The 20,841-nt window shown below is 40.3% G+C and overlaps 1 pseudogene; it reads right to left on the bottom strand.

The window, feature by feature from the left end:
• Positions 1 to 10,524: 10,524 nt before the first annotated feature.
• LOC130464576 (uncharacterized) lies at positions 10,525 to 10,625 on the bottom strand (annotated as a pseudogene).
• Positions 10,626 to 20,841: the final 10,216 nt, after the last annotated feature.

The following is a 20,841-nucleotide window of genomic DNA, read 5'->3' as shown; positions in this document are numbered from 1 at the left end:
TGGTTGAATAGCGGAGGAAGTTGTGTTTATATAGGTAGATTTTGTGCGATGATTTTGTTACTAGTAATGATGGTGCTTAAACATAGGAATACTCATGATAGTTTTCGCCTATATCCCTAATTTTGGTTCCTATTTTTTATTGGATTATGAAAGAATTTCATAGAAAAATAGGAGCACCATTCGTATTGCTAGTCCAAAATTGGTGATGGTATATGCTATTTATATCCACGTTAGAATACAATGCTTGTTTGATTGACAAAAAACATGTGAAGGATTGGAAGTAGCAAGTCTCCTTTAAAGTTCTTAATTTCTTATGATGCAATTATTTTTTTTATACTAGTAAAAGAAAAGTAATGAAGCTCTTAGAAGATATTGTTGAATTTTATTGTTTTTGCACTAATTAGCAATACTTATTGATCAACAATATAAAGAAAAATACACTTTTATACTATGACGGCCCGTTTGGTTGCCGGTCATAAATGGTGTCAATGGGAATGAATTTATATGTAAATTTGTAAGGAAAATCAATATCCACTCCAATGGTAATCCTAATTCACTCAAAATCATCTCTTTTTCTTTATAAATTTCAATTACCATCCATTACCATTTGGGGAGTGGTATTAGGTGGGAATGCAAATTTATGAAGAAAAACACCAAGCTTTAGACAACATTTCATTAACATGGACATCATGATGTTAATTTCTTGCCAAATAATCCTAGGATTTATTCCCATTCCCACCGTTTATTACGGGCTACCAAACGGGCTGTAAATGAAATCTAGAAAACAAACTAGGAATAAAAATAAAACGAGTGATTAAATAAAGAATTATAAATAAATCACTATTGCATAGTATGATAAAAATATCAAAGGTAAATTGGTAGGTTTGAAGCATAACACAAATTTGGATTAATTGAAATACTCGAGGGATCAAAATTGATGCTTCACATTATTTATAAAATCCCTAGTGTTATATGGCAAATTGAAAGAAAATATGGCAAATTCATTTTCGTGGAGACATCTGTAGTATTGGTGATGAATACGAACGTCGCAAATGGGATGAAGAGAAAAAGGGCAAACGGAGAGAACAGAGGGAACATTGGAGTCTTTTTTTTAAAAGAAAAAATTGAAATCCAGTACGCTTGTGCCACATTGCACTATTGACCAATTTAACAAGTTAATCTTGGTTGAGGACTATGTAATGTTGAGACCCCCGAAGTTGGGATCGTCTAGTACGAATCAAAAGTTGGGACCTTTTAAACATAATCGACAATAGTTGAAAATGATAGTGTCAATTTTACATTTGCGAAACCGCACTATGATCCATTCTTACAGTAGAAGAACAAATTTAATACGTAATGCGATTACCTCCGATTCCGAAATCCGCGAGACGTTTCTCTTTGGAAGTTTATTCCAAATTGAGCTTATTTTGCAGATTATTTGAGTACAAATCCTAGCATATATTTTAATCCCCCGTATATTTATAAAGCCTATTAATAAAGTTTTACGAGTAATTAATGATATTTAAATTATTTTGGTGAATTTTAGTAATATATATACATATTTAATGGATATTTATTTATTCAAATGCATTTTAAATATTTTAAAAATTTATGAAATCAAAAATAATTTTAGAATTTTACTTTGAAAAGAATTTGAATTATAAAAACGCTTTGATTTTGGAAAACAATCCTAATCGGTTTGGATTCAAACATCAAAACCCAATCCTAATCCTAGCCCAAATAGTGAAGCCCAAAACAAATAAACCCACCACTCTCTTTACTTGTTCCAACTTCACGTAAAAACAAAAAAATAAGAAAACCTCAAATTATCTCTCTCCCCCTACTGCAAATTCACGTGAACCCTCAACCTGCTTCTTGCTCCCTCACGCCACCACCATCCACCATCAACCAGTCGCCCAACCACACAACCGCCGCGCTGTCGCGCCGCCGTCCAACCTTCCTCCTCTCATATCCTCCACGAGCAGCAAGTACGTCGTACTCTGCTTCTCCTTTTTCTTCCTTTATTCTCTCGCAAATCAGTGCAGTCACCACCACGACGACCACCGGACGACCACTGGCAACCCTCGTCGTCGTTGCTCTCGCCTCCGGCCGACGCATGTCCTCGCCCTCTCGTTCTTTCTTTATTTTCTCGCCTTTTGGTTCCTACGCAACTCAGCACCACCCAGCGCGGCCCTGCACCGTCGCTGCCACGCTGTTGGGCCGCTGCACTACCTCCGGCCAGCTTTTCCTACCTCTCCCTTTGGTTATTTCTTTAAACCCTAAACTATTTAATGTTGTGATTTTGTTTTAGTAAGTTAAATCATGTTTTTATGGTTTTAATTATGTAAATATAGAATTCAGATTTATATATTTGCATAACGAATTTATTAAATTTCAGATTTATTAATTTTGTTAAATAAGTGTTTTTAATTATTAAAGAATGAATTTTTAAGGTTTTAATAGTTTTAAAATCATGGTAGTATGATTATAAGTTACTAAAGTTATTATTTTTATGATTTTAAGTATGTTGTATATATTTTGGAATAGTTTGAAATGAATGTATATTGTTGGAAATTGTAAAGGGGCATGTTTATTGGAGTTTATGATAATTGGCGATCATTAGTGAAATAGTCACCATACTAGGAGGTTTAGTAATTAAGTTTCGACATTGGGGAGTGTTCTAATTATGTTTAGGAAGGGTTTGAAGCACCCTAATGTTGCTGATAATTCAATGTGAGTTGATATGAATCTATATTGGTTGGTTTTAGGTGGAGAATTCTCAGTAGGCGACTCTTGAGACTGTTTAAGTAGCCTATCAATTTGTTTACACAAGGTACGTACATACCTGTGTGTTTGTTGTGGATGTGTGTTATTGTTGAAATCATGTTAAAATGTATTTATGAACTTGTTTATGTCGGAATTTCATGTTCAATGTCGTTGGATGAATGCGTTGAGCATACATTTTTATTATAAGAATTATAACATGTTAGCATGGATGTTTGATGCAAGCATGTCAGCTGGGAACATTATATTATTTTATATATATTGGTTTAGATCGATTGATCGTTGTTTCCTTTTTGCTTTTCACTACTTTATGAGGGTCGAGGACCTTGTTTAGTAAGTTGAAACTTTATATCCATATCAATGGGTTAACCATTGTTAAAGGAAAGGTTGAATTAATTGGAAGGGATTCTTGATTGACAGCTTTGTGATCACTTGTTTAATTCCAGGATAAAAAAAGTTGTGAATACTTGTTGATTGTATGCTTTATGTGATTGTTGAGTTATAATAGAGTATTAATCGGTAAATCATGTAAAGTGAAACTGAATAGCAATAGCTTTAGACTGTGCACGTCTGAAGTGACGGACAATCGGGAGTTGGGGTCATGGGTCGCCTATGGGTTTTTCTGGGGTCGGATTGAATACTGGTTCTATTTCAGTCAAAAGTTCCTCGATATCGCAGGTCATTGAGGTTACGGAGTCGCGCCCATACCTCGTCTTCCTTAGTGAAGGCTTCTAGTAGAAAACTCGGTCCATTGACTATTTCAATTAAAATAATGTTAATGATACAAAGGTCAAGTTCCTTGAAATATAGTCTTCAAGTTAATATGTTTTGGTTATCCTCACTTATGCTTTATTAGTATCATGTTAGGGTTGTTCGTTTAATAGAATCATGTTAGGATTATTATTGTTTTAAGTATGTAGTACTCAGCCTTACTGATTACGTGCTTTGTTTGTGTGTGTTGATCATGGCTATGCCTTATTGATCCTGCGATGACCCATTTTGGTGAGCAGTCTCTAAGGATCAAAAAGAATTGTCCATCTACAGGTTTGAAGATGATGCATCATTGGGATCGGGATTGGAGAGTTTGTAGTTTAATTTGATTTTCTAAGTTGGATTTGGTTTGTTTATGTGGACTTTAAAACTTATTGAATTAGTAACATTAACTTTGCTTTTCGTTGGTTGGTTTTGGAGCTAATTCCGTAGTTGACTATTTACAAACTTAAAGTTAGTTTTATGTTTTCCGCTGCAAAATTCGGAATAAGCCGATGTGTTTTCAAACGGGCGATAATGCCTTGATAATTCTCTACGTTTTATTTTAAAAGGTTATTTTAGAAAAGAGAATTGTCGGGGTGTTACAAAGTGGTATTTTTGAGCTATAGTTTTTATTGACTTTTTGTGTCTATTTTTAAACTTTTTAGGCGCCTAACTAACTAATTAGTTACTTAAAAATGAATTTCGTTGAATTAAAGCTCCAAGTATGAAAGTACGAGGTTGGAATTTATTTCTTTATTGTTCAAAAAGGAGTTAGAATTTTCCTTTTTTTTCATTTGACCAAAAATCCGAAACTTTTATTAATATTTAGAAATCGAAGCTTCTAGATCCCTTATTCACTCTTCTGATACCTTTCTTTAGGGGACCAGCAGAGAAAGAAAAGGTGACTATCAACTAAATGAAAGATCTGCTTCGTTGCACCCGGAAAAGGGAAGCCTAAAACTATCACTCAACCTATCATACATAAAAGTGCAGTGTCCTGCCACTTCGGGTGCTTCAGCTCCTTAGATAAGAATTTTTTTTTAGTTTAGGAAGAGGTATGTAATCGCTAAAGCGATGCTTTTGGAAAGAGTTGACAATTACAAAAACGCTTTGATTTTGGAAAACAATCCTAATCGGTTTGGATTCAAACATCAAAACCCAATCCTAATCCTAGCCCAAATAGTGAAGCCCAAAACAAATAAACCCACCACTCTCTTTACTTGTTCCAACTTCACGTAAAAACAAAACAATAAGAAAACCTCAAATTATCTCTCTCCCCCTACTGCAAATTCACGTGAACCCTCAACATGCTTCTTGCTCCCTCACGCCACCACCAACCACCATCAAGCAGCCACACAACCGCTGCGCTATCACGCCGCCGTCCAACCTTCCTCCTCCCATCTCCTCCACGAGCAGCAAGTACGTTGTACTCTGCTTCTCCTTTTTCTTCCTTTCTTCTCTCGCAAATCAGTGTAGCCACCACCACGACGACCACCGGTAACCCTCGTCGTCGTTGCTCTCGCCTCCGGCCGACGCATGTCCTCGCCCTCTCGTTCTGTCTTTATTTTCTCGCCTTTTGGTTCCTGCGCAACCCAGCGCAACTCAGCATCACCCAGCGCGGCCCTCCACCGTCGCTGCCACCAGCCGTTGCCGCCGACCGGCTCTCCCCTTGTCGCCACGCTGCTGTGCCGTTGCACCACCTCCGGCCAGCTTTTCCTACCTCTCCCTTTGGTTATTTCTTTAACCCCTAAAATATTTAATGTTGTGATTTTGTTTTAGTAAGTTAAATCATTTTTTTATGCTTTAATTTTATGGTTTTAATTATGTAAATATAGAATTCAGATTTATAATAGAGGTCTACGTTGTGTCGTAACAAATCGTATTGAGACCTGATCTTCTTCCTTGGTCGATTGCTTTGTCTTCATTCATGACACCACCGCCACCGATTGGGTTAATGTTCAGTATCAGAATCTTATCTTAGGGCGATCTTATGTCTATTTACCTAAACTCCAAAGAGATCAGAAGACACTTTCTGTTGAGGGTTTCTTTCCACTCTTGATAGCGAAAGAGAATCGAATTCTGACCTCTTGTTCACTATCCTGCTATCTGAACTTGAAGATGAAGTTTGTGTTCCGCGAACTCAATAATTATTTGAAATGCTATAGCAGATTTGAATTGGGACCAAGACATGTATGATTTATTTCTTTTATCCCCAAATTAATTTTTTAGTTTTTCTTGATTAACGTGTTATGGAATTTCCAATATTAGGTAAGGCATAATTAGTATTTCTATATTTTCCATAAATATGTTGCTCCACTTCCGAGGATGTGCTCAACAATCGTTTTGGTGAAATCCTGAGATATTATGAATTTATACTCTAATATCCCTTTTTCTCACCATATAATTCAAAATACTAAGTTTGCTAAACGTTTAAAGGAAATTCTAGCTAACGATATATGTGAGGGGGTCAAAAAATCTGCACCCCGCTGCTTTAAAAGAGCTAGGAGCTTGTTTTCCCTTGTTATACTAGAGTGAGATTTGTGCTTAAGGAAGGGATAGTGTATGGAACCTTCATATAGCTTTATCCTTGCCGGAGAAAACTAACAAAACCAGTATAAGAGTAGTAACAAATGACAATATGCAGAGGCATAAATATTTGGTTGCAAGATTAATTGGTTCCCTTGTGATTGCAAATGGAGATCGTCTCAACATACATCTATGGATTAGATATTCGGTTTAGTGGAAAAGTTACTAATATGAAAAGTGCCAAATATGATCCCTCGCTAGTGTTTACTAGCCTGAATTTTTGTGCAAAGATTTATTGCAAAGGCATACATTAACTATATTACTATTGAGTTGATTGTAATGCACATATAAGATAAACTAATAATATGTTGAATGGGTGATTTAAATTTTTTTATATAAGGAGCTTAATAGAATATGCAAATTTTCCCGAAAAGTATCTTATTGGGCATGATTGAATAGAATAATTATGTGAGAAATTTATAAATGGTGATAAAAGCGATAAATAATATAAAATTCACATCGTAACACAATATTATAATTATGTTGTTGTTATCAGAATATTAACACTTGTCTTTGTTAGATCTCCTTTTAACTTCCGTTGACCCTAGTTCTTGATTCGAAAGCTCCAGATATCAGTGATATGATCTGAAGTGCCCCGAGTCACAATTTCCCGAAGTAATTGATGTTCTTCTAATTTGCACATATTTATGAGCAAATAAGAACTTTTTTTGTACATATTAGCATAGTTTAGTTACATATAGTTGTATTTAGAGTTATTCCTTCTCTATTGCCTTTCTTTTCTTGTTTTCTACGAAGAGCTCATCTCTCCATATTTTCATGCCAAGCTAAAGCGACGCACATAGTATGGATGTCGTGCTAAGCAAAAAGAGATAATGACCACACCAATGAGGATTAAATGCAAGCTTTCTGATATTCTCAGTATCCCACCTCATCATTATCATCAAAGGCTCACACGAAGACAGAGAACTATGAGTGGAAAGATTCCACCAAGTTTAGTCTTTGGGCTTGAAGAGTACACGACATTTATGCATGGGAGAAGAGTAGAAGATAAGTGAACCAGCTAGGGGCATGGTCCATGCACGGACTGTACAACCATTGTATCTCCTAGAAACAACCACCGTGGATAACAACTATGCACAGACCGCGCACATTTGACACAGGTCGTGAAACACCTGATGCTTGACTCGTTGCACGAGTCGTGTATATTTGGCACAAGCCGTGCAGCACATGCTATGCCACCTTAAATTTCGTGGCACGATGCCGATGTACGGGCAATGCAGGATTGTTGAGAACCGGGCGACACATGACGTCTACCCCACTTCTTGGGCATATGTTTGCCCTTACTATAAATAAAATGTTACCCTAAAGGCCAAATGGGTGGAGTGTGTAGTAGTGTATTTTCTCTGACTTTTACTTCCTCTTAGGTTGCACACACTCACTACTTTATTTCGTTCAATTATCTTTTATTTCTCTAGTTGTCTTTTGAATTCTGTACTTTAGGATCAAGATCTTTAGTCTCTCTCAATTCAATTATCTTTTATTATTTCTTTATTTAATCTCTTTATTGCTTTCATTTATAACTTTGTTGCAAATCTGTGAGTTTTTAGTGCATGATTTATGTTGAGTTTCTTTCCCTATTTGGTATGTTCTTGGTGTTCATCTTTAAGTTTATCTTTTAGGTTGATTTTCTTTACCCAAAAGAAAAAATCATGTTTCATGTATGGTTTGCTTAGATCATCTAGATCTAAGTTCTAAATGTGTGAGTAGGTCTCTTAGACCTAGGGGTTGGGTGACCCCAAAAAGAATTATGATATGAAACTCCTTTCTCTCTACTTTGCATGTAACTTTCACTACTACAAATTCCATATGTTAAAGACGCTTTTTTAGCTCTTTTTCGACGCCTTTAGGCGTCGAGAAATTTCTCCTCGACGCTTTCCGAAAGCGTCGACAAAATGAGAGTCGAGAATATGCTCGACCCCTTCTTGCGTCGATATTGTCGACGCTTTTCTTCGCCTTAAAACTGTTCAGGCGTCGAGCTTGCGGATGCTTTTTAGCGTCGAGAATCATCTCCTTTACCCCATTAACTGATGAGCGACATTCATGTCGCTCTTAGCCTAGGATTTTATGTTAGTTTTTATGCTTTTTTTTATAGTTTTTGTAGCTTTTTGTGTGAGATTTATAAGTTTTGTTCCATCTTGTGCTTTATAGGTGATCTTGATGAAAAATTATGGAAAACAAGTGAATTTGAGCCAAAACAGGGCTTGTGCGGTCGAGTGGCGTTTTGTGCGCCCGAACAGGTAGTGCAAATGGAGTTCAAGGAGATTCCAGTTTTGTGCGGTCGAATGCCCTCTGTCATTAGGTCGCACAAAACGGATTTATGAGGCAAAATGTCCCAAGATTGTAAAACGACCGCACAACCCTGGTAATTCGACAACACAGGTTTTGTTCGACCGCACAACCTATGTTGTTCGACCGCACAAAAGTTGTGCGCCCAAACGACTTTCCTTGTTCGACCAAATGGAGCTGCGAAGGAGACTTGAGACAAAGGATTCCCATTCGACCGAACGGTGTTTTATGTTCGGTCGCACAAGACGAAGAAAACTTTCTTCGCTGACCTCGCTCGCACAAAAATGCAAACGATCGAACAAACTCAATTACGTTCGGTCGCACAGTGGGTACGTGCGACCGAATCGCTGCGCGGGCTGCTCTTTTTCGATCTTTGGCTTCTATTTGAGGAAACTTATAAATAGATTTTTCGATTTATTTTAGAGAGGAGAATTTTAGTTGATAATTAGAGATTCTAAAAGTAGATTTTCAGCAATTCTAGAGAGAGAAACTCTACTCCATTCAAGCTTCAATTTGTAATCCTTCTTAACTCTTGTTCAATTTTGTAATTTAATTCTTAGTTTCTTAATTCTTGCTCTTTCTTTGTTGTTGATTGTTCTTCAATTCCTTAATTTCTTGAATTGTTGATTTCATTGATTGAAGTTACTTTGATTCTTAATTCCTAGTTGATTGTGCAATTGAATTCTGAAATTCTCTTCTCTTACTCCTTCAATTTCATGCTTGCTAGCTTAGAATTAATGGATTGCTTAATTTCTAGAATGACTAGTGAGTAAAATTAGGTTATGGAAAGGGGAGAATCTAGGGGCTTAATTAGGGGAAATTGTTAATTGATTGTTGGTTGATTCATGTGATTAAATATGATTTGATGATAGGATATCCATGCTAGTTGAGTGGTAGTTGCAAATGCTATTCGATTAGAGTCACGTGGAACCATAGGATAGGTTTGGCAAGAGATTGTGGGCCTATCTTGTGTGATCAAATGGCGGTGCCTATTATATGCTAGTTAGTTTAATCTAGGATTAGTCTTCCGTGAATTAGACGCTTAGCGTTCCCTATCCGAGAGGTGGCGGGGTTCGTCTTTAGATGTCATTTGCCTAATCACCATTTCGTTGCATGATCACCATTGCTAAATAGTTGAATTCATTTCCCCCGGTTTCCCTAGCCTATCCCCGACTTCCTAACGTTTCCCTTTCTTGATTCAATTTAGCATAATTCTTCGCTTTTAGATTCTTAATAGTGACAATTCAAAACCAAATCCTTGTTCGAACTAGATTGACTTTAAAACTCATTAACCACCGTTTCTTTGGGACGATCCCTTTGCTTACCGCTAGCCGGTAGTTGAGTAGTTTTATAAATATTGTTTGCATAGGTTGTTTTCTATCAATGACGGAAACTACGCCTATCAAAATGGCGCCGTTGCCGGGGAACGGTTGTTGTTTTTGAGTTTTAGTTGAGACTAGTTCATCATTAGAAAATACAAAAACATTGCAATTTCGCTTGGCGTTCTTTTTCCTTGGCATTGCTCACGGTTTTTCTTGTGTTTGTATGCTTGTTAGGGGGCGTGCTCGTCAAAGGATCCTCCATCCTCTTGACCTTGAATTGGAGAGGACACTTGGGAGACAAAGGCGTGTACGGTCTAGCTCAACAAGCAATAATAGATTCGCATCGTTGAGTGTTGGTGAGGAACAACAAGAGAGTGAGCAAGTGTTTGAGAACATGGCGCTCCCGGTTAAGAACATGGGAATACCGGGGGCATACGAAGCTATTTGTGGTATTCAAGCCCCAACAACGGGTGCCAACAACTTTGAGATCAAGCCCGCCTTGATCAATTTGGTGCAAAGCCACCCCTTTTGTGGGAAGAGTAATGAATCACCTCATGAACATCTCAAACAGTTCGAGCACTATTGTGACACAATCAAGCACAATGGTGTCACATCGGATTATGTGAGGTTGACATTGTTTCGGTTCTCTCTACTTGGGCGAGCAAGTGATTGGCTTGACAAGGAGATCAAGCCCAACTCACTTTGCACTTGGACCGAAGTGACAAGTGCATTCTTAAACAAGTTCTACTCGTATGGGAAGACGGCGGAGTGTCGCCACAAGATCCAATCCTTTGAGCAAAAGTGAGATGAGTCACTCTTCGAAGCTTGGGATCGTTTCAAGGAGTACCAAAGGGAATGCCCACACCATGGGATTCCTAAATGGTTGTTGCTCCAAACCTTTTACTTAGGGTTGAGTACAAGTTCGAAGACAAGTCTTGATGCGGGCGCGGGAGGCCCCATTATGAATAAAACTGAGGATCAAATAGAGGAAATCATTGAGGATGTAGTTCAAAACTACCAATCTTGGCATGTAGGCACAAGGAATTATGATGGGAAAGGTAGAAGTGAAGATGGTAAGGGTTCGGTGTACGCCATAGAGCAAGAACGGATGATAGATAAGCTTACCTCACGCTTGGAGAAGCTCGAAATTACACCAAGCCAATCTCCATCACCGTCTACAATCCCTCCTCCCTCGGCCACTATTCTCTCTAAGGGGAAGGGCAAGGTTAGTTCTTTTGGCTCAATGCCTCCGGGCACATTCTTTTGTGAAAATTGCCAAGACTATAGTCATTCCCCCGATGCATGCCCATTAGTTCATAACTTGTCATTTGTGGATTATGGCCCTTCGTATGAAGGAGAGTTTGATGTAGAGTATGCTAATGCCATCAATGAGAGGTCTAGGAATGATAACCCTAACAATCCTAATTTTGCTAGGCAACCTAGAGGGCCCTCCATGTATGGTCCCCACCAAGGCTATGGCCAAGGAAGTGGGTATGATAGCCAAAATCGAGGTGGCTATAGAGCACAAGGCTATCAAAGCCAAGCGCCCTATGGTCAAGCTCAAGGTTTTGGAAATCAAGGCCAATACAAGCAAGGGGGTTATAATCCCAACCATCAAGGTGGAGGGGGTTATAATTACTCTTATGGGCAATTTAGGGGTGCCTCAAGTGGGGGTTATCCTTTGAACTCGGGAGTTCCTTATGGTGCATCTCAATTGCCACCTCCCGGATTCAATGAACCGAGGACCTTTGGCAACCAATATCAAGAAAACCTTAGTGGTTATGGCGTTGCACCTCCACCACTCCCGCCTCTCAAGTCTAATCTTGAGGCTCTCATGGAGTCGTTTGTGGGGGCGCAAGCCAAGAAGAATGTCGAGTTTGAGGATGGATTCAAACAATCCAACACTCGAAGATGATTGAGACCCAACTTGCTCAACTAGCTAGCACTATCAAAGAGCAACAAGTGCATACAAGTCTCCCACCTCAAGGTCAACCTCCTAAGCAATTGTATGCCATTGTGACAAGGAGTGGGAAGACCTTAGATGATAGTGCTACGCATGTTGAAGCTCCTAGCTCTAGGGGTGAGAGTTCTATGGGAAATGAGTCCTCGGACCGTGATGATGCGGAAGAAAAGTCCCATGTCGACGACATGAGTGATGGTGATAAGTCGAAGGAGAATCCTCTTCCTCCTCTCCCAACTCCTTTTTCCCCCTATCCCCATAGACACAAATGGGATGTGCAATTCGCAAAATTTCTTATGATTCTTCGACAATTGTATGTCACTATCCCCTATACGGATGCTTTGAAACAAATTCCTTCTTATACGAGATTTCTTAAGGAACTCTTGAGTGGGAAGCGAGATTTTTGACGTAAAGGAGACGGTGAACCTCACCGAGAATTGTAGTGCTATCATTCTTGACAAAACGCCACCCAAACTCAAAGACCCGGGAAGTTTTTCTATCCCTTGTGCTATTAAGGAGCTTGAAATAAGCAATGCCTTGTGAGATTTGGGTGCTAGCGTTAGTATACTACCTTATTCGGTGTTTGCCAAGCTTGACGTTGGAGATCTTGTCCCAACCAACATCACCTTGCAACTTGCCGACCGCTCGGTCAAGTATCCTATTGGCAAGGTTGAGGATGTCCCACTAGTGGTTGGCGAGCTTACTTTCCTTGTGGATTTCATCATCTTGGACATTGATGAGGATGCCCATACCCCCATTATCTTGGCGAGGCCATTTTTGGCCACCGCGGGTGCTCTTATCGATGTGCAAGAAGGACTAATCACTTCGAAAGCGGGAGACGCCAAGTATAGTTTCAAGCTTGCAATTGATGAACATTGTTGCTCTAAAATGAAAAGTTGCATGAAAATTGACACTCTTTCTTGTGTTGAAAACAACCACTCTTGTGCTAATTCTTCTAACAATTTTCATGCTTCTAAGTGTGCTAATGAGCTTGCTAGGTCCTCTCTTGATGACAAGAATGTCAATGGAGTCCCAAAGGCGCTTGGGGATGAGCTTGATGATGTTGTAACCATCCCCGAGATATTTGAAATGCATGTTGATGATGATAATGGAGCTAAACCCTCCAAAGTGTTTCATGGATCGGCTAAAAAAGCCAAGAAGTCAGCTAAGAGTCCATCGAGTCCCGAGGAGGGGCATGTTGGTGGATTATTTGGTTTCCGCCTCTTGAATTGTGATGTCGGTAAGATCTATGTGCCCAAAGGGGCAAAGACATGCATGTTGACTAGTGTTGACCCAAGGTTGGTTGTCTTTGACCACCCTTGACCTTTTGGGGGGGTCCGTCAAGCTAATAACGTTAAACGAGCGCTACCAGGAGGCAACCCGTGTATTGGTCTCATTCTTGTCCCCCCATGAGCTTTGGGGTGGATTCGTCAAGCTAATTACGTTAAACGAGCGCTACCCGGGAGGCAACCCGGCTGTCTAACTCCTAGCTTTAGTTTTTATTTGATTTTGTGCTTTAATTTCCATTAATTAGTTTCATTTTCGATTTAAATAGGAAGCTTGTGAAAATAGTGCAAAATCTTGTTTTGTGCGACCGAACGTGTCCTGTTGTTCGGTCGCACAAAACTCGTTTTTGAGGCACAATGGCAAATCTTTGGCACTCGATCGCACAGCTCTGAAAATTCGACCGCACAAGGTCTTTGCGACCGAACGACTCTTCCTGTTCGATCGCACAGGTCTGTGCAACCGAACGGCTTAATCTGTTCGATCGCATATCCTGGCGGAGCTGTTTCTGAGTTCTTTAATTTGAAAATCACAACCCCCTTCCCATTTTTCCTTAATTTTGCTCGACTATCTTCTCCATTACTCTCTTCTCTCACTTACTACTACTACTCCTCATCAAATTCATTCACTTCCATTCACAAATTTCACTTCCCATTCCTCACATACACTCAATCTCATTCATCCCAACCCCCAAAATCCATAAATTTTCAGATTTTTGTAAAATCCCCAATTTCTAGGGTTTTTATGAAATTGTTCATAATTGTGTGTGTGGTGAATTGGAGCTCTTGAGGTTACTTGGGATCGATTCTAGTCCACTTCCTTTGCTTGTGGTGATGATTTCTTTCCCTTAATTCTTATTTTTCATTCCATTTTCACCATGTTCATAAAATGTTTGAATTTTCTGAAATTTTTGATTTTTGGGTGTTAGTTGATGCATGTTTGTGTTATGCTTAGTCTTTATTTGTCTAGATGAGCTTTGAATGTTTAATTCCTTGTTCCATTTAAGCTCTACACTTTTTGAGATGATTTAATGAGATTTTGGGATACTTTGATTTTATTTGTTTGTGGAAGTAATGGTGATTGTTTGTGGTGGTTAGTGTGGAGTAATGTGGTTAGTTCAAGCTTGTTGAGGAGTTTGTGTAATGTTTAGAGCTTGATGATGAATTGATGAAGATCGTTAACTCTTAGCTCTTGTAGTTGTTCGTTCGTCCTAGATTGTGAACTAACCTAGTTTATCCCTCTTTGTGTGTCTTGGTCTGTTTCTTTTTGTTTTGTAGATTTTTGCTTAGCATCAACTCATTTCAATGGCACCAAAGCGATCAAAGAAGAACCCCGCCGCAACCGAGGCCGCGATCACCTCTTCATCAAAGAGGAAAGCAACAACGGCACCAACCCCTCCGAACATGGAAACTTACGGAATTGAGTTCGCCGAGCAACGCTCTTGGGATTTCTTTGAGGTCCTTTCCAAAAGGACTATTAAGCCCACTAAGTTCTTTCATTGGGAAAGCGTTCATAGCTTGGGGGTTGAGGCCGAGGTTGACAAGTTACTCAAGGGCCTAGGGTGGGAAGAGTTTGCAAAGATGAGTGCCCCTACATACAAAAGGGTGACTTTGGAGTTCCTCTCCTCGGCTCGAAAGAACTTTGTAGAAGATGAGGATGGTGACAAAGTAGTGGAATTGAGCTTCCAAGTTTTCGGGCGCCAATACAAGTTGAATAACAACCAAATCAATTCCCTCTTCTCCATCACAACGAATATCGGTTACATCGTGAATCCAAGGGCCGAGTGTGCTAATGACTATAATGAAAACATTTGGTGGAGAGAGCTCACCGGAGACGATGGAGATTTCTTCTCCGCCTCGGCTAAGTCTTCCTCATTCCATCATCCGGCCATCCGGATCATGAGCCGCCTCCTCATCTATGCCCTTTTCTCTAAGGGAGCTACCGGTGCCTTGTCGGGCACGGAACTTGGTGGTTTGTGGTTGGCCACTCAAGAGAAGCAAGGTGTGCTCGATTTCGGGCAATTGCTCATTTCCCGGATCATTGAGGTGCGGGACAACCACTTGAACAAATCCGACATCCTCCTTGGTGGCATGCTCACTCTTCTTGTTCGGCTTCTACCGAACAACCCTCATGGCAAAGAGATGGATGCTTTGCCTCCCGTTGCCGGTGGTGAGTGCTTAAACATCCGGGCGATGTATAATGCTACTTGGCTCCACTACACCACCAACGAGACGCAATGGATTTAGCTTGTGAAAAAAGCCGATTGGTGCTTTCTTCCGCACCCATTCATCACTTCTTGGTCCGAGAGTGTCGTTTCTTGCTTCCACGACATAAGAAGTTCGCCGCCGCCGCCGCTGCCGCCAAAGCCACTACCTCAAAGTCCACCAACACCTCCACTCAAGCTCCTCAAAGTCTACCTCAAGGTCCGCCTCAAAGTCCTCCCCCGAATGCGGGTGGTATACCTCTCTCCTCTCCTTTTGATTTGACGGGTTTGCAATCCACCCTTGCGGCTCTCTTGCAAGGGCAAGAGGACCAAGCTCATACCTTGGCCTCTCTTGCTCCTCAAGGGAGCCACACGGGAGATTCTTATCCCGATTTTGACTCGTCCTACTACGGTACGCGGGTGTATGACTTCCATGTTGACAAAGGGGACTTTGCCCCCTATGTCAACTATCCTTATCTGTTAGGTTATGATACATATGACAATTCATAAATCATGCGGATAAACCATAAAGCCAGGAAAGCATATTATTTTCACATAATCATTTAGCATAGAATAGATGCATACATGTTGCAGCGTGCCTTCCCTACCTGCGCCCGAACCAAACAAGAACAAGTCTTTAGGACTCCAAATGTCGTCCCTCCGTAGATAGTCCACAGTACGTCCAGATCCGCCTCAAGTTTGACCAACTAGAATCGCCCTTAAGGTAGTATAGATTTTCGGCTAGGTTAGTGCAAGTGTATGGCTGAATTTTTCTTTCAAAACTTACCCTTTAGAATACTTCAATCGTGCGTATAAATTATGACCCTAGGCCCTTATTTATAGAGGTTTGGAAAGGGAATTGGAATCCTAGTAGGATACGATTTAATTAAACTTAGAATCCTACAAGGACTCTAATTAATTAAATAATCCTAATAGGAATAGGAATTTAATCATACATCAAATCCTAATAGTTTTAGGAATTATGCATGGACACAAACACACACACGAGCATGACCCGCAAGCATGCAGGCCATGCCCGCGCACAGCCCACACGCCCACGAAGCCCATGCGAGCTACCGCAGCCCACGAGGCTGCCATGGCCTTGGCTGCGCGCTGGGCCTGCCTTGCGGTAGGCCTGCCGCAGCCTTGGGCTGTGTTGTGGCGCGCCATTGCTTGCTGGGCGATGGCCTGGCTTCGTGCTGGGCCTTCATCCGGCAGGCCTCGTCCGATGCTTATTCGTACGATACGCTTCCGATAAAATTCCCGGTTTCGGAATTCATTTCCGATACGAACAATATTTAATATTTCCGATTCCGGAATTAATTTCCGTTTCGAACAAATATTTAATGTTTCCGTTTCCGGAATTATTTTCCGATTCCGATAATATTTCCGATTCTGACAATATTTCCGTTTCCGGCAATATTTCCGATTCCGGCAATATTTCCATTTCCGATAATATTTTCCGATACGTACCATGTTTCCGTTTCCGGGAACATCTACGACTTGGATAATATTTATATTTCCGATACGATCCATATTTCCATTTCCGGCAATATCATCGTTTCCGGAGTATTCATTTCTTGCTTGTGACGATCTCAGCTCCCACTGAAACCCAGATCCGTCGATTCCGAATATCCATAGATAGAGTATTTAATGCCATTAAATACTTGATCCGTTTACGTACTATTTGTGTGACCCTACGGGTTCAGTCAAGAGTAAGCTGTGGATTAATATCATTAATTCCACTTGAACTGAAGCGGCCTCTAGCTAGGCATTCAGCTCACTTGATCTCACTTAATTATTAACTTCTTAATTAATACTGAACCGCATTTATTAGACTTAACATTGAATGCATACTTGGACCAAGGGCATTATTTCCTTCATTATCACCCTCCCCAACAAGGGCCCATCCCTAGTTGGAATGAGGAGCGTACACCCACCTACCCGTATTGGACGGGCCCATCCCAACCCGGTGTCACTCCTCCCTCTTTTCCGCCTTATGATTATACCATGATGGGCGGGAGTGACTACCGCGGTGACCCCATGTATCCCACTTCCCCACCGGTAGATAGGCCAGATGGTTTGCCCGAGGATTTCACCGGGTGGCCTAGGGGTTACACGGAAGGTTGGGATGGTCCCCGAGGAGAGCCACCCCATGGAAATTACCCCCTTCGGCCCAACTATAGTTGGCCGCCTTATACCGATGCTTCGGGGCCCGATGTGGACCCCACCTACAATTCCACCCCGTTCACCGCCGATGAGGCTCTTGCTCATCGCCTTGAGCGGGATGACTATTGGAGGCGTTATGACTCGAAGGGTAAGGCGCATGCCCCGGGTCCTTCTTCTTAGAATTCACTCCATTTCTCCCCCATCTTGATGTGATGGTATGCTTGCGATTAGCTTGGGGGAGAAATGCGGGGTGGGGGTTTGCTTAGGGATCTTTTGATGCTTGTTGGTGTTGTTGGTCTTCTTGCCACTTCGTGTGGTTGTACATATGATAATGATGAGTCTATGATGGTCCTTTTGGTGTGTTTTGTCCATTTTGCCCTTGTCTACTAACATTTTTTCTTGCTTGCTTTTGAGCATTGTTTTGGTATGTTTCATCGCGGTGGGTTCACACTTTCCACCTTTTGTCTTACCCGTCTTTATTTTGGTGAGTTTGTTCGGGTTTTAACGGCTCTTTGCGGGACTTTCTCCCACGACAATTCCGGTAACATCCTTCTAACTCTATTGCATACTTTGGGGGACGGGCATACATCATGTTGGGGCCTTTGGTTGGATGGGTAGTTGTGCCCCTCCTTGCTTGGTTTTCGGCCGTGAGGACATGGCCTAATTCTAGCTTGGGGGGAGTTTTGTTGTGTGGATGGCTACTTGTTGATGCTCATTGCTATGAATCATACCATTATGTGCTTGTTTCTTTGTTTTTAGATTGATTAAGTTTGATTTTAGTTTCTTTTCTTTTTGTTTGTTTTGTTTGTTTCTTTTTGTTCCCTTTTTGTTTTGTTTTCTTATTTTCTTCCTTTTTCTTTTGTTTTGATTTCCTTTTTGTCAAGGCAAGTTTTTCTAGGTTTTCTTAGGCAATATTCTTGATTGGGGCATATAAAATTGGAACTTGTAGATTAGAATGCTTTAATCCCTAATTGGTAGATTTTTACACGGTTCTTAATGTCTTGGGTCGAGTCTAGGATTTGGTGTCAAGAAAGTTGGTTGAACTATGGGTAGCATGCGTCATGAACTCTTGGCTTTTGGTAAGTTGGTGTCGATTTCTCTAGTGATTTGAAGCCAGAGAGAATGGTATTTGCTCCCTTGTGAGGTTCATGCTCAAAAATAAGCCCAAACACATTTTCATATATTGAGTGGCATGGATCCTTAGCATTGACTTTCTTGTCTCCCGAGTTTGACCATTTCCTTCCCGAGACCGCGACCGAACTACTTTAGGGGACGATAGAGGCATTTCTTTCGGTGACTATTTTTCTTTTTAGTTTAGGACTCTATATTCTTATTTTTCTCATATGTTTTTGTTTGCATTTGCCCCTTTGCTAGCCATTTGAGCCTTGGCCCTTCATTTCTTATGAGCACATTACAAGCCTAATAGCCTTTGTTTTGTTTTCACCCTTAGAAGTGATAGTGAAGCTTAGAGTTATGATGCTTGTTGTTTTGGAGTAACTATGCAAAGTTGAGGAATGAATGTTGTTTGGTATGAATGGCAAAGTTTTGGAAGAATGTTGTATATAGTGAATAATTGTTGCAACAGCAAAAAAAAAAAAGGTAAAGTTTTGAAAAAAAAAAGCCAAAAATAGAGAAAAAAACAAGGCATGAAAAGTTTCATTTGAAACACAAAAAAGAGGAAAATCAAATCAAGGAAAAAAGCAAAAAAAAAAGAGTTTTAGTTTAGAATTGTTGTTGAATAAGCTTGGGGGTACCCCAAATAAATGGTACGAGTTTGTGTTTGGTTCAAAATGCTTGAGTTTAGTTCTATCATTGCGCTTCACTTTAGGTATGAGCACCAAATGGCCAAATTTGTTCCGCGCCTTACCCCTAGCCTACTTTACGCCCTAAAAGCCCTCTTGACCCTTCGGAGTTGAGTCATTGTCGGTGGAGGGAGGATTTGGTCAAGCTTAAGGAACAAGGTTGTCATGCTAAGATGTCGGGTAGCCTAATGTTGATTTTCTGGCGCCTTCGTGGTGTCTTGAGACGCTATTCTCAAGGGCGGATAAGATCTAGAGATTTGACGTGGTATGCCTGGATGTAGGGGGATTGACTAGTGCTTGCCCTTAGTTCACTTTGCTTGATGCTCGAATCTTTCACTCGGTTCAGGACATTAGTTATCATGTACTCATTTATTTGATTAGTAATATTAGTGTTCTTCTATACTTGTTCCATAATAAAGCCCATCTTGAATTTTGTAGTTTAATTTCTTTTCTTCTCTTTTCTTTTCTTCTTCTTTTCTTTCTTTCTTTTCTTGGTTTGTGTTTTCCATTTTAGTCTTGCCTTAATTAGATTTGCTAGATTTTAATTTTGGTAAATTTTTAGAATCTGATTAGTTGCTCATTCTTCCTTAGTTGAGTTTAGTTTGCTAGAGACTAACAAACGCTTAGCTTGGGGGAGTTTGATGAGCGACATTTATGTCGCTCTTAGCCTAGGATTTTATGTTAGTTTTTATGCTTTTTTTTATAGTTTTTGTAGCTTTTTGTGTGAGATTTATAAGTTTTGTTCCATCTTGTGCTTTATAGGTGATCTTGATGAAAAATGATGGAAAACAAGTGAATTTGAGCCAAAACAGGGCTTGTGCGGTCGAGTGGCGTTTTGTGCGCCCGAACAGGTAGTGAAAATGGAGTTCAAGGAGATTCCAGTTTTGTGCGGTCGAATTCCCTCTGTCATTCGGTCGCACAAAACGGATTTTTGAGGCAGAATGTCCCAAGATTGTAAAACGACCGCACAACCCTGGTAATTCGACAGCACAAGTTTTGTTCGACCGCACAATCTATGTTGTTCGACCGCACAACCTATGTTGTTCGACCGCACAAAATTTGTGCGCCCAAACGGCTTTCCTTGTTCGACCAAATGGAGTAGCGAAGGAGACTTGAGCCAAAGGATTCCCATTCGACCGAACGGTGTTTTATGTTCGGTCGCACAAGACGAAGAAAACTTTCTTCGCTGACCTCGCTCGCACAAGAATGAAAACGATCGAACAAACTCAATTACTTTCGGTCGCACAGTGGGTACGTGCGACCAAATCGCTGCGCGGGCTGCTCTTTTTCGAACTTTGGCTTCTATTTGAGGAAACTTATAGATAGATTTTTCGATTTATTTTAGAGAGGAGAATTTTAGATGATAATTAGAGATTCTAAAAGTAGATTTTCAGCAATTCTAGAGAGAGAAACTCTCCTCCATTCAAGCTTCAATTTGTAATCCTTCTTAACTCTTCTTCAATTTTGCAATTCAATTCTTAGTTTCTTAATTCTTGCTCTTGCTTTGTTGTTGATTGTTCTTCAATTCCTTAATTTCTTGAATTCTTGATTTCATTGATTGAAGTTACTTTGATTCTTAATTCCTAGTTGATTGTGCAATTGAATTCTAAAATTCTCTTCTCTTACTCCTTCAATTTCATGCTTGCTAGCTTAGAATTAATGGATCGCTTA

Source organism: Spinacia oleracea, chromosome 6, assembly GCF_020520425.1.
Source record: "Spinacia oleracea cultivar Varoflay chromosome 6, BTI_SOV_V1, whole genome shotgun sequence".
Taxonomy (NCBI): Eukaryota; Viridiplantae; Streptophyta; class Magnoliopsida; order Caryophyllales; family Amaranthaceae; genus Spinacia; species Spinacia oleracea.
This window is presented reverse-complemented; position numbering and strand designations above follow the sequence as displayed.